General features: G+C 37.6%; 1 pseudogene; it reads left to right on the forward strand.

The window, feature by feature from the left end:
- Positions 1-3,657: 3,657 nt before the first annotated feature.
- On the forward strand, positions 3,658-5,103 carry LOC107641847 (homeobox-leucine zipper protein REVOLUTA-like; annotated as a pseudogene).
- Positions 5,104-15,537: the final 10,434 nt, after the last annotated feature.

A 15,537-nucleotide genomic window follows, 5' to 3' on the forward strand; every position in this document is an offset into this window, starting at 1 on the left:
AGCCAATTTTTGCTCAATTCAGGCTAACTCTGCCTCAAGATCTTCTTCTTGTTTTTTATAATAAGCTTGAGCAGTGAGGGCTTCAGTGACCCTTAAATCATATTCTTGGTAAGATTCTTTCATCGGTTGAAGAATTGCATTGACTTTCCCTAACTCAGTTTTGATTTGAGCTATTTTTTCTCTAGCATCCTGCAACTTATATTGCACAGTGATGCAGCTATTTGAGATTTTTGTAAACTTCTTCACTATAGAGAAAGTACAGGGGAACCTGGAATTCGAGGAAAAAACTCAAAATATCTGAGAGAAGGGAATTCAGCTTCGATTGACTGGTCCATTCTGAAGGAGTAAGTGTCAAAAGTTCCAGAAGATTGGATAGATGTTGAAAAATGTGTTGATTGGGTTTATAAGGAAGGTTGTATGATGAAGGCACTGTAGGAATGGGAGTTGAGATAGGCACTTCCCCTTCTTGAATGATTTCTGTTAGAACTGCTACAAGTTTAGCTAGTTCAGTGTTTGAAGGTGTGGAGGTAATTTCAGGTATCTCAGCAGATGGTTCTAGACCACGTGAGGAAGAAGTTCAATGGTTTTTCTGGACTTGTAATTCTTCAAGGAGAACGGATGGTTCTTGCATCTTGAGTAGATAATTCAGGGCTCCGTGCCACAGGAGATGTGTGAAGGGCATCAGCTTGAGTTGGAGAAGGAGGATCTTCAACGGCACTATAAGAAAAAAGGCCTATGGCCACGCTTTTTTCTTGCCACGCTTCAAAAGCGTGGCCAAAAGTGGTCAATGGCCACGCTTTTATGAGGGTGGCGGTAGATTAGAGATTCGGCCACTTTTTTTTTGTCACGCTTCAAAAGCGTGGCGAAAAGGATCAACGGCCACACTTTTGTAAGGGTGGCAATTGATTAGAGAAACGACCACGTTTTTTTTTCTGCCACACTTCAAAAGCGTGGCCATAGAGAGAAACAAGGACGTTTTAAAAGCGTGGAGACATGGTTACATTACGGCTATGCTTACAAAACGTGGCCATATCCTGATACTCTTTTGGCACGCTTTAAAAGCGTGGCCAAAAGGTTTAAAAATAAAAAAAAAAAAACCTAATAACCCCAAACCTAATAACCTTGAATCCTACTAACCTTGAAACTTCAAAAGCTTCGAGACTCTCTCAGTCTCCGTCACTCACAACCCATAACCCTAATAACCCCTCACGCTCCACCTTCCACATCCCGATCTCAATCTCCAGCTCCCGCAAACCTTAATCCCAATCTGACTCTGCTCTCCGCGTCACCGCCCCCGCCGCCGTTGTAGTAGCATCATCCCAACTTCTCCTACGTGCCACCTCAGGTCTCTACTGGACCTCCCTTCGCGCCTCCCGCCGCCCTCTCCTTCCGGCCGCTGTCTCCTCGGGCACCGCACTTCTCCCCGCTGCCAAATCCATCTGGAGGCGCCGCTCCGCCCAGCCTTGCCTACCAGAATCCGTCGATTCCACCTCCTGGTGTTAGCTCAGCAGATGTAATGGCTCCCGTCGTCGCCTCTGCTGCCGGTGGCGTTGCTGTTCCGGCGTCTGTGCTGCACATGCAGCCAATGATGTCGTATCAGGCTCCCCCGACGTCTTCTCCTCCCTCGCTGCCCTCTGCTCCGGCCAGTACCGCACCGGATTTGGCGCCATCCTCTCCGCCGGTACCTTGCTCTCCGCCCTCGTTGTTGGATTCGTCGCCTTCTACTCCGCTCCGTTCTCCTTCGACCCCGTACCCTTCATCAGAGACGTGCTCTTCTACTTGACGGCAGCGATGTTACTCTTCTACGTTTATCTTAGCACGGATATCTTCCTGTGGCAGGCGATTGGGTTCATAGGGTTTTATGCATTCTTCGTTGGTCTCGTGTTCTATATGGACTTGGGAGTAGTTGATGGCAGAGGCAAGAGTGGGAATTCTTCCATAGATCTTGAGGAGCAGAAGGAATTAGTTGCGGTGCACGTTGATTCCGACGCCAAGGTTTCGGGATCTATGAACGATGAGAAGCGCAGTTCTGGATTTCCGGGAGCTTATGGATTGGTATGTTTCAATTTCAATTAAACTAATAATTTTTCTGATTTAGAGTTTGATATAAATGGATTTGGTTTTTTATGGCAATTGGATCTGGTAACTTGGCTTTCTTGGTTTGTTACTTTGTTGGCTAGAACCTGAATGAAAGAAATAGTAGTTGGAATAAGGAACCTGATCTATGTTCTTACCAACTCATTTGAATTTAGGCGTTGGATTTGTTTGATTCTTTTTTGCAGTGTACATGGTACTGTGCACGTTTTCTGATTAAACTTATTGCATTGATGTAACCATGATCATTTTGATTATATAATTAAGGCAATGGTTCTTATCTTTAACATAAAGTAGGCAATACTGTTCATTTCAGGGATAGAATTCTAGTTTATTTGATAAACATTATTCTATTGGAGGTTGTCCTGGCTTATCCCTTGCTCTCTTCATCCAGATTTCTAAAGCATGAGAGATTCCTATTGCAACTCTCAAACTGTCGATCCCCGAGCCAGTGCTGTCGCAATGGAGCAGACTTTACTCGTTAGCCAACATCGCTTTTTGTCCGATAGCCCTCTTGTATGCTTGCAAATCATTTGTGCCATTTGATCATCCCATAGCTTTCCTCTTCCCAAACACTGACTTGCCCCTCTGGTCAGTGGTGCTCACCACAAGCTTCTGCCTTGCATGCCTTCATTTAGTAATGGAAAAAGAACCTCCCAAAACCGAGCAAATACCTGTGGTTGTCATGGCATTTGTTATGAGCGTGTTTTGGATATCTACCGCAGCTGGAGAACTGGTGAACTGCCTTGAAACTTTAGGTCTAGTTCTCAAACTACCACCGACAATCCTCTAGTGTGTATTATTATTAACATGAATCTCTTAATAGAAATTGAGGACAACTTATCTTTCTAATACGGGAAGGTATATTGTCAACACCAGCTATTTCTGCTGTGATAAGGAAGCAGAAGGCAAGCCAATCTAATTAACCCCTTTTTATCCTATTTATTTTAGCATATACCTTTTCAGCTCACTTGCTAATCATTTTTCTCATTTCCTTATACTTTAACAGGCAAATGGTGGATTTATTATGAGTGCTAGCCATAATTCTGGAGGGCCGGAATATGATTGGGGTATTAAGGTGACTTAATATTTTTTAATTATGGGTCAATTGTGCATTGACTAATAGGTTATTTGGTATTCATTAAACATAATAAATACAGCTCTGTCGCATAAAGAAGATTTGTCTTGGTATATCTATAGCTAATTTCCATGTTGTGTGTATGTTTGCTAGTTGGTGTTTTTGACAAATCCTATTTTATTTACTCTAGTTTAATTACAGAAGTGGGCACCCTACTCCAGAATCCATTACTCTAGAATTAATTTGTTGGTGATTTTTTTCTTGTTTCATTTCTTCATTTTCTTTTTTCTTGAATGGTGCTATTAATGCATCTAAAATCTTGCACACAATTTTGCATCATCACCCTACTCTGTTCCTATCCGGTATTACTCTAGTCAGCCACTAACATTTGGTCCTTTTTAGTGTTAAATCTCTTGATAGTGCATTTGAATAGAGAAAAAGTACTGTGCAAGTAAGAAAGGAGCTACTGAAACTGATGCGCATGTATGACACACTATAATCATGTTGATATCAATGTTTTCCAGGGTGATAAAAAGGATTCAGTGACAGCAAGTAAAACCCTAGATTTGACATCTGGTTTTGAAGTTGGCCCAACAACAAATGGTGCATGCGATGCGGTATCATGTCATAGTGCTCGGTCAGTATTGACTATTGCCTTCCAGTTTCCTTTTGACAGTAGTCTGCAGGATAATGTTGCTGTCATGGCATGCCAGTACATCTGTAGTGTGATTTCCTCTGTGCAGAGGGTTGCCATGGCAATTTCTCCATCTAGTATAAACCCGGCAGTTGGCTCAAACTCTCTCCTGGTTCTCCAGAGGCTCTTACACTAGCCAACTGGATCTGCTACAGTTATAGGCAAGTCTGCATCTGTTGTATTGTGTTCAAGATTTATTGTTGAATATTCATTCTTGAAAAGTATCTAATGATGCCCTTCACTTTTTTGTTCTTTTTTCTGCTAATAACAGTTATTATTTGGGGGCAGAGTTGCTGAGATCTGATTCTCTCATGGGTGAGTCAGTGCTTAAATATTTGTGGCATCATCAGGATGCCATTTTGTGCTGTTCTTTGAAGGTATGGCAGATGTTTTGTTCATAGTAGAGTTCATCATTTCCATGAAAGCCTTTAATTTAAGATATATATGATTCTCTGTCTGGATCGTAGTCGGTGCCGGTGTTCATCTTTGCAAACCAGGTTGGCCTTGACATGTTGGAAACAACTTTGGTGGCTTTACAAGACATCACATGGGTATTTAGAGGAAGGTAATTCATTAAGTCTGCAAAATTGTAACAATGAATCTTTCTCTAAGTGTTGTTTATGTATGTTCAACTTTAATTTGTGGGAAATGGGAATTATTTCTTTCATTAACTGTTCTGTTTCTTTGTTTATCAGTGCCTTGTATTAACTCCATCTTGTGAAGGCAGAGAAAGCTAGAAGATACATTCCAAAAGAATTCAAATAGGTTGAAGCTTTTGGGTAGGTCCAATATATGGGTTTGAGTCTTTAGATTATCAGTGCCTTGTATTTTCTCTCTTTAGATTATAAATGCAGCAATTCTTTTATGGGTTTGAGTCTTTAGGCAATTTGTGAATATTGAATCCAAGAAATGTCGTTAGTTTGGAAGACTAACTATTGCTGACGTGAACTCAGGGATATTTTTGTTTGATGTCTTCTGATTTGCATTCTAATCTTTACAATGATGGTTGCCCGATGTCCAGTGTTCCTCTGCGAGCCCAGAGCCACTACTAGACCCTGTTTTACTGTGCACCCCCTCTGCCACTGTCGCTACCCCAGCGCCACCACTAGGCCGCCACCGTGTTGCTCTGGCCATTCACTCATCATCATCAATCTTTCCCTTCACTCCCCTATTCCAATTCCCTGCTCCCAGGTTCCCCTTTCATCTCATTTTATCTGGTTTAGCTCATTCTGTTTAGCTTGTTTAGTTCAACTAATTTAGTTTAGTTGAATTAGTTAGAGAATCTGGACTGGTTAGTGGATGTAGGTTTTGTTTTGTTTACTGCTGTTGTTCGAAATGAATTTGTCTTTCCTCTAAATGTTGCCCTGGATGAACTTGTTTATTGTGCTGTTTTGGTGTTGAATTCTGGACTTGTGATTGCTGTTTATTGTATTTTTTCATTGTCCAAAATAGATGCTGTGAAAGTATTACTGGTGCACGAAAATTACTTCACACTATGTAATTCCGCACAACTAACCAGCAAGTGCACTGGGTCGTCCAAGTAATACCTCACGTGAGTAAGGGTCGATCCCACGGAGATTGTTGGCTTGAAGCAAGCTATGGTTATCTTGCAACTCTTAGTCAGGATATTAATTAGTGGTTATCAATTGACTTGCAAATGAACAAGAGAGCATGAATTAAAGGTTACTTGTTATGCAGTAAATGAGAATATGTTGGAGTTTTAGAGATGCTTTGCCTTTTGAATCTCTGCTTTCTCTCTATCTTCTTCTTCACACACGCACGTCCCTCCTATGGCAAGCTGCGTGTTGGAGGATCACCGTTGTCAATGGCTACCATCCTTCCTTTCAGTGAAAATGGTCCAGGTGCGCTGTCACCGCACGGCTAATCATCTGTAGGTTCTCGATCATACCGGAATAGGATTCGCCATCCTTTTGCATCTGTCACTACGCCCAGCACTCGCGAGTTTGAAGCTCGTCACAATCATCCAATCCCAGAATCCTACTAGGAATACCACAGACAAGGTTTAGACTTTCCGGATTCTCAAGGATGCTGCCAATGGATTCTAGCTTATACCACGGAGATTCCGATTAAGGAATCTAAGAGATACTCATTCAATCTAATGTAGAACGGAGGTGGTTGTCAGGCACACGTTCATAAGGTGAGAATGGTGATGAGTGTCACGGATCATCACATTCATCATAATAAGGCGCAAATGAATATCTTAGATAGGAACAATCATGATTGAATAGAAAACAGAAATACTGGCATTAACTCATCAAGGCACAGCAGAGCTCCTCACCCCCAACAATGGAGTTTAGAGACTCATGCCGTCAAAAAGGTACAAAGTTTAGATCTGAAATGTCATGAGATACAAAATAAATCTCTAAAAGTTGTTTAAATACTAAACTCGTAACCTAGGTTTACAGAAAATGAGTAAACTATGATAGATGGTGCAGAAATCCACTTCTGGGGCCCACTTGGTGTGTGCTGGGGCTGAGACTAAAGCTTCTCACGTGCATAAGGCTGTTTTGGGCGTTCAACGCCAGCTCTGGATCCAATTCTGGCGTTGAACTCCAACTCCTAACTTGTTTCTGGCGCTGGACGCCAGACAGTAGCATGGAACTGGCGTTGAACGCCAGTTTACGTCGTCTATCCTTGAGAAAAGTATGAACTATTATATATTGTTGGAAAGCCCTAGATGTCAACTTTCTAACGCAATTGGAAGCGTGCCATTTGGAGTTCTGTAGCTCCAGAAAATCCATTTTGAGTGCAGGGAGGTCAGAATCCAACAGCATCAGTAGTCCTTTTTCAGCCTGAATAAGATTTTTGCTCAGCTCCCTCAATTTCAGCCAGAAAATACCTGAAATCACAGAAAAATACACAAACTCATAGTAAAGTCCAGAAATATGAATTTTGCCTAGAAACTACTAAAAATAAACTAAAAACTAACTAAAATACACTAAAAATTATATGAAATTAACCCCAAAAAGCATATAAAATATCCGCTCATCAATTACTGTTTCATTAATTTTATAATAATAACAATAATAATGTGATTTTTCTTGTAGTATCATTGATTAGCATGTCAGATCTCCTTTTTTGAGTTACTAATGTTTAATTGTAATCAATTTCAGGGGGCCAATATTCTTGTAGATAATAAAGGTTGCATTAAACTTGCAGATTTTGGGGCCTCCAAACAAGTTGAGCTGGTAATCTAAGTCTTCTCTATTTTTCTACTATAGTCCTATTAGATATACTATTTTGACTTTGTGAGGATCTTATATCTGCGTATTTGTTGAAGAAGCGTCTTTGTTTGATTTAGGAGTTATTTATAACATAGTCTCAATTTTGTGTTCCTATTAATATCTTAGTTATTTATAACTATCTTTGATGTGCATCATATTTATTACTTCACATACAAAAAGAAAAGATAATTGATATTCATTATTCATTATGATACAAAGAAATTGAGCTAGCTATTTCTAAATTTCTAATAGAAAGAGATGGAACTACTACAGTTTTGCGATGGGGTTGCAACTCTTATGGAGCACATAGGTTCATAATACACTTAATCTGAGCACATTGCACCATCAATATCTCAACCAATCATGTTCATTTCTGAAGTTTGAAGATTATATTAAAAAGATAATGACACTTGATCATTATGAGTTAGAGATACAGCATTATATATCATTTGGTTCCAAGAAACTCCTTATTCAAACATCATAGGACAAAGCTAAATACTTAAGGAGTAAATATTTGCACTAGTTTTTTTTAGAAGAATATAAATAAAAAATTCTATTAACCAGTCAATGCAAAAGCGGTTAGAACCGATTCCAGTCTAAAATTATTGCTTGTGTTAATGTGTAACTATTGATTAACATATCTACAAGTGTTTTAAAGTGGTGTTCTAGTTTTTTCTGGTTGATGAAGGAGTCATTGTTTTATTTATTGCCACTCACCGATTGTGTACTTTTTTTATTATGCCTTTTATTTTTTATGAAGAAGATTTGGATCTGGTTCTGCAGGCTGCAGAGGCTTGGATTGATGTTGAAAAAGTTCATACAATTGCATTAGGAGCCAAGAAGAACTACTATCATGATGATCTATCTTTTTTTTTTCGGTTTTAAATCATGTAATTTTGCTTCATTTTCATCTTCAATTGTAATTTTTAGGTTTGGTAATAAAAAAGGATTGAAAATTTATAGTGTAGTAATGAAGATGAAGTAAGGAAAAGAAATTTTTTTTTAATTTAACAAGGCTTTCGCCACGCTTTAAAGCGTGGCTGTATATCTCCCTATCGCCACGCTTTAAAAGCGTGGCCGTATCTCTCCCTATCGCCACGCTTCAAAAGCGTGACCGTATCTCTACCTATCGCCACGCTTCAAAAGCGTGGCCATATCTCCCATATGGCCACGCTTTTAAAACATGGCCATATCTCTCGCATACGGCCACACTTTAACGGGTGGCCAGTTGTAAAAAGTGTGGCAAAAGAAAAAGCGTGGCGAAAAGCTATCACCACGTTTTTTTCAGCTTTTCGCCACGCTTTAAAGCGTGGCAATAGACGTGTTTTCTTGTAGTGCGGGTTGATCTTCTGATGGTAAGGATTGATCTTGGGTCAAATCGACTAGAATTTGTGTTTCAAGCAACATAATTTGGATGGGCTCAAAAGAGATTACGGTTTGGGCAGAAGAATGAGATCCTTGTTGTATTAGTCTTGCTTGATCCCTTTGAGTTTTTGATTCAGGGTTAGATGAAGGAACATAAACAGACTGAGCAGTTTTTTTTATCTGAAATAAGAAAGAAGTGTTCTATAAGTTATGTTTTTGATTTATGTGAGAAACTCAAAATTATTGTGAAATTACCGGGATGGATCTTCTTCGAATGAGATGGGGGAATGCAGCTTCTGTATCATTCTCCGAATCAGATTCTTAAAAGGGAGCAAAGATGTTTGGCTGTACTGGTTGGTCACTTTCATCAGAAGAACTTTCACTTGATGATTGAATCTAATAATAACCAAAATTTTAGAGTCGAGATGTATTCGAGTGAATTTGATAAAGGAAGATCAAGAAAATTTTGGTCAAAGGTTTACCTTTTTAGAGGTTGTTGTTGGAATCTTTTGAATCTTCTGTTTTGGTTGATGTTGCTGTGCTGTGACTTCGAGCTTTCTTTTCGAGGTCCTTCTTGGAGAAATCTCAATAGTTAGAATGATTCTCAATAGAAAGAATGATCATACTGAAAATAGTATTTGTTCCACCATTCGGAGAAGGATTGGGTGACAAATGAGCTGCGTTCGTAGAAAAGATGGGTGTAATTGCTTCGGTATTATCGGTTAATAGCAAGATAATGATCGATGTCATCTTTTGAAGTGAATTCAATATGACAAAGAGCGTGATTATTTCGAGGGACAGGTACTGGAAAGGCTTGAGAAAAACCAAGTTGCCTAGCAATGTAGTGAGGAGCATAGAAGACCACTTTGAATTGCTCCTTTTTGTATTGGGACAATCCAATGGGGATTACCTGAACAACAAGAATATGTGCCCAGTTTAAGTTGGTTATTTTATTTTCTCCATCATCTTAAGGAAAGAAAAGGCATTCGAACCATGCAGGGCCATAGTTTTGACGAAGAAAAGGAGTAAAGTTCAAATTATTGTTGATGAAGCTGGTGCATGAGTGAAACAGAGAAAAAACAGTCTAGAAGAGGTCATCAGTGGTCTTGGCATTTTCAAAATTTGATTAGAGAGGGGCTAGACGAAATCCTTCAATGTGCTATTTTTCAAAAGTATTATCCTCATCTTCTCGCATGTACTTCTCGAATACAGCATTTAGCCAGAGTTGAAGGAGCCAAAGGGGAGTTAGTTCGAAGACAAGTGACTAACTGGCCAAGTTCCTCAAACAGGTGTCCCAAGATTAACTTGGCCAAATTCAACTGGTTGCCTTCGTGTAACAGAGCAGCTAGAGGGAGAAACAACTTTTGCATCTGAACGCTTCTTGAACAAAAAACTATGGCATTTAGCCAGTAGTACAAAAAATGCCATACTCTCTTTGTCAGTCACAGGATCGTTTTCATGACCCATATGATGATCGATGAAATCACTGTAGGAGGTTTTTGAAGTCATTTTGTATGTTCGATTTGGCTGCATATTGGAAGTTGCTTCAGGAAGGTATACTGGAAGGCTAGTGGTAGTAGCTACATCGAGTAGTGTAAGTCTTACCATTCCACAAGGGAGATGGAAATTATTTGTGCTTTTGTTCCAAAAGTATAACACTGCCCCTATTGTAAGAACCGGAGTTTTTCATGAAAAACTGTTTTAATAAAATAATTTTAGTGCCCGGAATTGATTCAAAATCTAGAAGTTTTAATTTAAAAATATAAAGGTAAAATTTGGTTTCAATGAATTTTACTGAGTTGGAAAATGTATCTTCTTTGAAAAGTTTCTGTAAAAATATGTACTGGCGCTTAAGTGGTGGAGAGAGATTGAAGATCATGGGAAATGTGTCAAACGGAGGAAAGTAAATGCCATTTATTATTTAATTAATTGCTTCCCGTTAATAGCATATTTAGGATTAAGTGTTTCATCTTCAAAATGATTTTGAAAGTAACACATAAATCCTAAGGGGGCAATTTGTTAGTCGAAAATAATTATTTTTGATTAAGGAAATAAATCAAAGACCTCAAGTTTCTAAGATTGCTTTTTGGATGTTACAGTATAAAGCAAGAGAGGCGGGAACAGTTACATATGTTTTCATGCACGTGGGGGTTATACTTTGATTCGATGGCTAGGAGATGGCTATAAATAGAAGAAAGCTCGAAGATATAAAGGTTGGAACTTTGCTTCAGAAATTACTCAAGCACACTCACATCCTAGAGACTTTCTGAATCTGCCTCGAGTTAATTTCCTGTAGGGTTCCTTCCACTTATTTTAACTTTCCATTTACATTTTTTGCAAACTTTATGTTTCTTACAAATTTATCTTTCAAGCAACATTTAATTTTCTTGTTCAAATTTACATTTCTGTATTGTTATTTTTGAAATTTAAAGTCCTTTGATCTAATCGAAGGTATTTTATCGCTATATTTAAATTCAATACAAACCATTTCAAATTCAGTCAAATTTATTTTTCAAAGTCTTTATTTTATTTTTAGATTTCTTTAGATCTTGTCTAATTAAAGGGTCTTTGATGCACTTTTAGAAAACTTGTACTCGCAAAGAGGAGTAGGTTTCGCTCCCAGACCATTAGATATCGAACCACCATCGATTTGCTAAAAATTGACAAAACACCATCACTATAAGATATTTCGCTCATTACCCTCAAAGTTATCATCAAATTCACTATAAAACTCTTATGTTAGTTAAATTAGTGTCAAATTTATTATCGAATTAAATTTAATGAAAAAATTTTGCTTATAGATAATTATTATCAAATTTTTTTAATCAGACATTGAATACTATAAAAAATTTTGACAATAACAATATTTAAGGTGATGATTATTTGAATTATTGTCGAAAATAATTCGATCATAACTGTTTGGAGATCTCACTAGACAAACGAATTAAGAATTGGAACCAGCGGGTTTAGTGTCTGAAGCTGATTTTTCGAACAAAGAGGATCGTACTTACAAAAGTACTCTGACGTCTAACTTAGACTATATGTGATTGATAAGGAGCTTTGGAAATAGGTTTGATGCATACCTATAGAGAGTCTTGGATTTCTTACTTGTATTGAATAGGGGTACCATTGAGAATTTCCTGATTTTGGGAGACTGCGGTGATCCCCTTTTTCTTAGTGTCTTAATTGTAGCATTAGAGGAATGTCGAATCAGATCTTTCCTTCTTTAGTCTCATGGGATTTTCTTTGGTGTGCCCTTCATGGTGGACCGGAGGTGTGGGTCGTACCAAGAATGGCTGGGAGTCATGACCCGGAATAGTGCCCCCAAACATGTGGGTTGCAAGCTTGAGGGACCCCATGTTTCTGTGCCAATCGTCGTTGCCTTTGAATTCGTACTGTCGTCGGGTCTTTGGGGCATCATTCTTCTGTCGCTCTGAACTGATGCAATGTTTGCGCAACCTGATGCCTTGTAACTGCAGCAGCCGTAGTGGGTTTTGAATGTTGGTGCAAAAGGTCTATTTTTTCCCACCTTCACTTTCCCCTTCAAGTGGTTCTATTTTGAAAAACTTGACAGTTACTATTCTCCCTTGTTCATTGGTGCTTCCTACTTTGTCACTAAGCCTTCTTTTGTGATTTTTGGATTGGTCCGTAATTCAATGGTAATTCTTTTCACCATCTCCTGCTGATTCCTTTGTTATTGTTATGCTCTATTTTTAAGATGTTCTTTTTCTCGTTTCAGCTCCTTATTTATGTATTTCCCTCTGGTTTGTAGTTCTTACGGGCACGTATGCTTTCTGTATTTTACCATACCTAGTGTTCGTTTAGGTTGGTAAGGGGTATAATGGGATGCCAGTATATTTCTTAGGTGGGATTATCTAGTGTTGTGAGCTTTTTTCTAGTCTTAGCTTCTCTTTCTTCTTCAATATTGTGATAGCCATATTGATCGTGGTGGTACCCCCTATTGTAGGTATGGCAAGACATAGGCCGGAACCGCGCCCTCGGGACCTAGTGTTTTCTAATGGTAATATAACATCCTTAATATCAGAATGTCATGCTTTTGGGTGCGCCACTCTGATATCAGGGGTATTACGATAACTCTCATATATTTAATAATAAGGTAGGAGCCTCTCAGTGTAAATCTATCGATGGTTTCATAAAATCTTGAAAATTTTTCACCAAGAACAAATAACACATTTTCACATACTTAATGTTAATAATACTTTATAGTAACACATACAAAACCAATTACAAAATCTACCCCTCTGAACAAAACTCTAACTAACAAGGCGAGAGAAAAAAATAAATTCTAACAACTCTACTTGTAAACATATTCTTCTATACTCCTGTAGCTCCACACTAAACCTTCGCACCTGTAGCTGAAAAGGGTGGAAATAGGGGGTAAGAATTGGGGAGTTCTTAGTGAGATCCGGGTGTATAGTTATGTTCATTTTTTACCATAGCCAATAGCAACAGACAATAGAATACATTTAGACTTAACAAAGAAAGAATACGGAAATCAACAATCATATAGCACATCTACAATCACATGAAATACACTAAAAAATATATATATGCACAAATAGGTATGATGCATGTCTGTCCTATGCCCAATGAGCTCATTTGTCGGTTGTACGGCCAACCCGACACACCCGGTAGCTAACCCAGATATCGTCTCTCTGACATGCCTCCACACTCTTGGGATATAGTGCTTGTCACACTCTTGGGATATAGTGCTCACTACACTCATGGGATATAGTGCCTGTCGCATTTCCCAGGATAAAGTGCTGCACATTTTTGGGATATAGTGCCCGCCACACTCTTGGGGTATAGTGTCCGCCACACTTATAGGATATAGTGTTCAACACATTCCCCAGGGTAAACTGCTCCCACACTCTTAGGATATAGTGTCCACCACACTCTTGGAATCTAGCGCCTGACACACTCATGGGATAAAATACCCGACACACTTTACAATAGAGAGAAAATGATGCAAGAAAAATAGAATAGATTATACACAACCGATCTCACAAGCAGAATCACAACTTAACATACTCATTCCTCAATCCACCTCAACATAGTCACAGTCACTATCTATCAGGGATATAGTACCCAGCACACTCTTGGGATATAGTGCCTATCACGCTATTCAATCATAATCATTATCTTCGTAATTACTTTCAATCATTCTCATCATTCTCTTTTCCAATCGCTTATCCAAAGTAAGTGGACAATACCATTGCCTCTTACCCGGTCACAATATCTCATTTAATTTCTATTCATCATTACTTTCATCATCCTTATCAATATCCTTTGATTCATATCTCATACAATCATGATTCATCAATATCATTATCATCACCACCTCTCATTCCGTTCATCAGTAATTCAAACTCAAAACATTAACTCATTCTTTTCTAAATATATCAATTCAAAACATAATCCTTTTCTTAATAACTCAAAATCAAATCATATAATTCTTAAATCCAGATCTTTCTTAAATAACTTCAAATGAAGTATCCAAATTTTATAAAAATTTTGGCAACATATCCTCTAAAACTCGGGCTTTGCCACCCTTCTTGGGTCTCACCCAAATCGTTTATCAAACTCTTTTCAAATTATTTCCAAAATCAGACCAATTCCAATAGCTCAAACCATTTTCAATTCTCAAAAATCACTTCCGATAAATCAACAAACCAAATCCAATATCTTAAACCATTTTCAATTCTCAAAAACCACTTCCGATAAATCAACAAACCAAATCCAATATCTCAAAGTATTTTCATTATAAATTCATTTTTTCAAAATCAATTCAACTCTAAAAGCAAGAAAATCACTTTTCATCATACTTAATTGAATTAACTTTTCAAATTCATTTTGACCAAACCTTTTTAAAAAATTACACTTTATTCACTAAACGTCAAAAAATTATGTTTTAAGTCACAATCTTTCTTTTATTTAACTTCCATTCCCAAGACTCTTTCTTAATTATATTTTGACCACAAAATAATCAAAACATGAGGGTTTTGTATTTTTTAAAGAACCAAATCAAACTCATCAAAAGTTTATTAAAATTACTTGATTTTTAACTAGTTTTTCAACAGTTTAATTTTTCATAGCTTTCAGTTTAATCCTGCGGCCATAAAACCTCATCAAATTTATCTCAAAATACCACATCACAATGGTCCTAAAATTATCAAAATATCCTAGCTGGGTGTTCATACATAACCAAACCAAAATCTCAAGCAAACAATAATAATTCAACAAAAATTCAACAAAAACTTAATCAAACTCAAACAATAATCAATAAAACCAATATTCACTTATCAAATTCATATTTAATTTTTATAATATTAATAAAACCCTACCTCTGTACAAAACTCACAACAACCAAAGCTTCAGGGAAGGTTTCTGAACGAGAAATCGAAGAAGAAAACGTCAAAATCGGCTACTCTACCTCTGGGGCTCCCTCGGCTGAACTTTGCATGGAGGGACAGCTGCTCCACGATCAATTTCTCCCGAAAAAAAGTGATATCAACGTGAAGAGGAGGAAGATACGAACACTTTAATCAGATTAGATATTTTGTTAGAGTTACGGATCTCAAGAAATCAAAACTGAAAGCTCGGAGGTTCCATGGAACTCTCTTTGTCAAACACGGTCCTTTCCTCTTTCTTTTCTCCAAAATGAACGCTGATGATGATGATGATGATTAATGTGGTATAATATTGTTTAAATGCTTTGATGGCACATGGGGGTATGGGTGTCGCATTATGAAGGCACTGAGTCAACGGTTCAAGTTATAAATATCTTAAATAGATATGATGAAAATTGGATGTATATATTAAAACACAAGTAATAATATATATGAGTTACTAATATAAATGACATTAGTAACATAATGATAAAAGATATACGATGAAGTATTAGCAAAGCTAAGTTCACCAAAGAGTACTAATATTTACTCATATTGGCAGATATCTACCCCAATAATAATATTATTAACTAAACTCTATTTTTAAATTAATAGTATCAATTAGTCAAATTAAAATATATATTTCATTAC

The sequence above is a fragment of the Arachis ipaensis genome, chromosome B5 (genome assembly GCF_059453495.1).
Source record: "Arachis ipaensis isolate K30076 ecotype BB chromosome B5, ASM5945349v1, whole genome shotgun sequence".
NCBI classification, from domain to species: domain Eukaryota; kingdom Viridiplantae; phylum Streptophyta; class Magnoliopsida; order Fabales; family Fabaceae; genus Arachis; species Arachis ipaensis.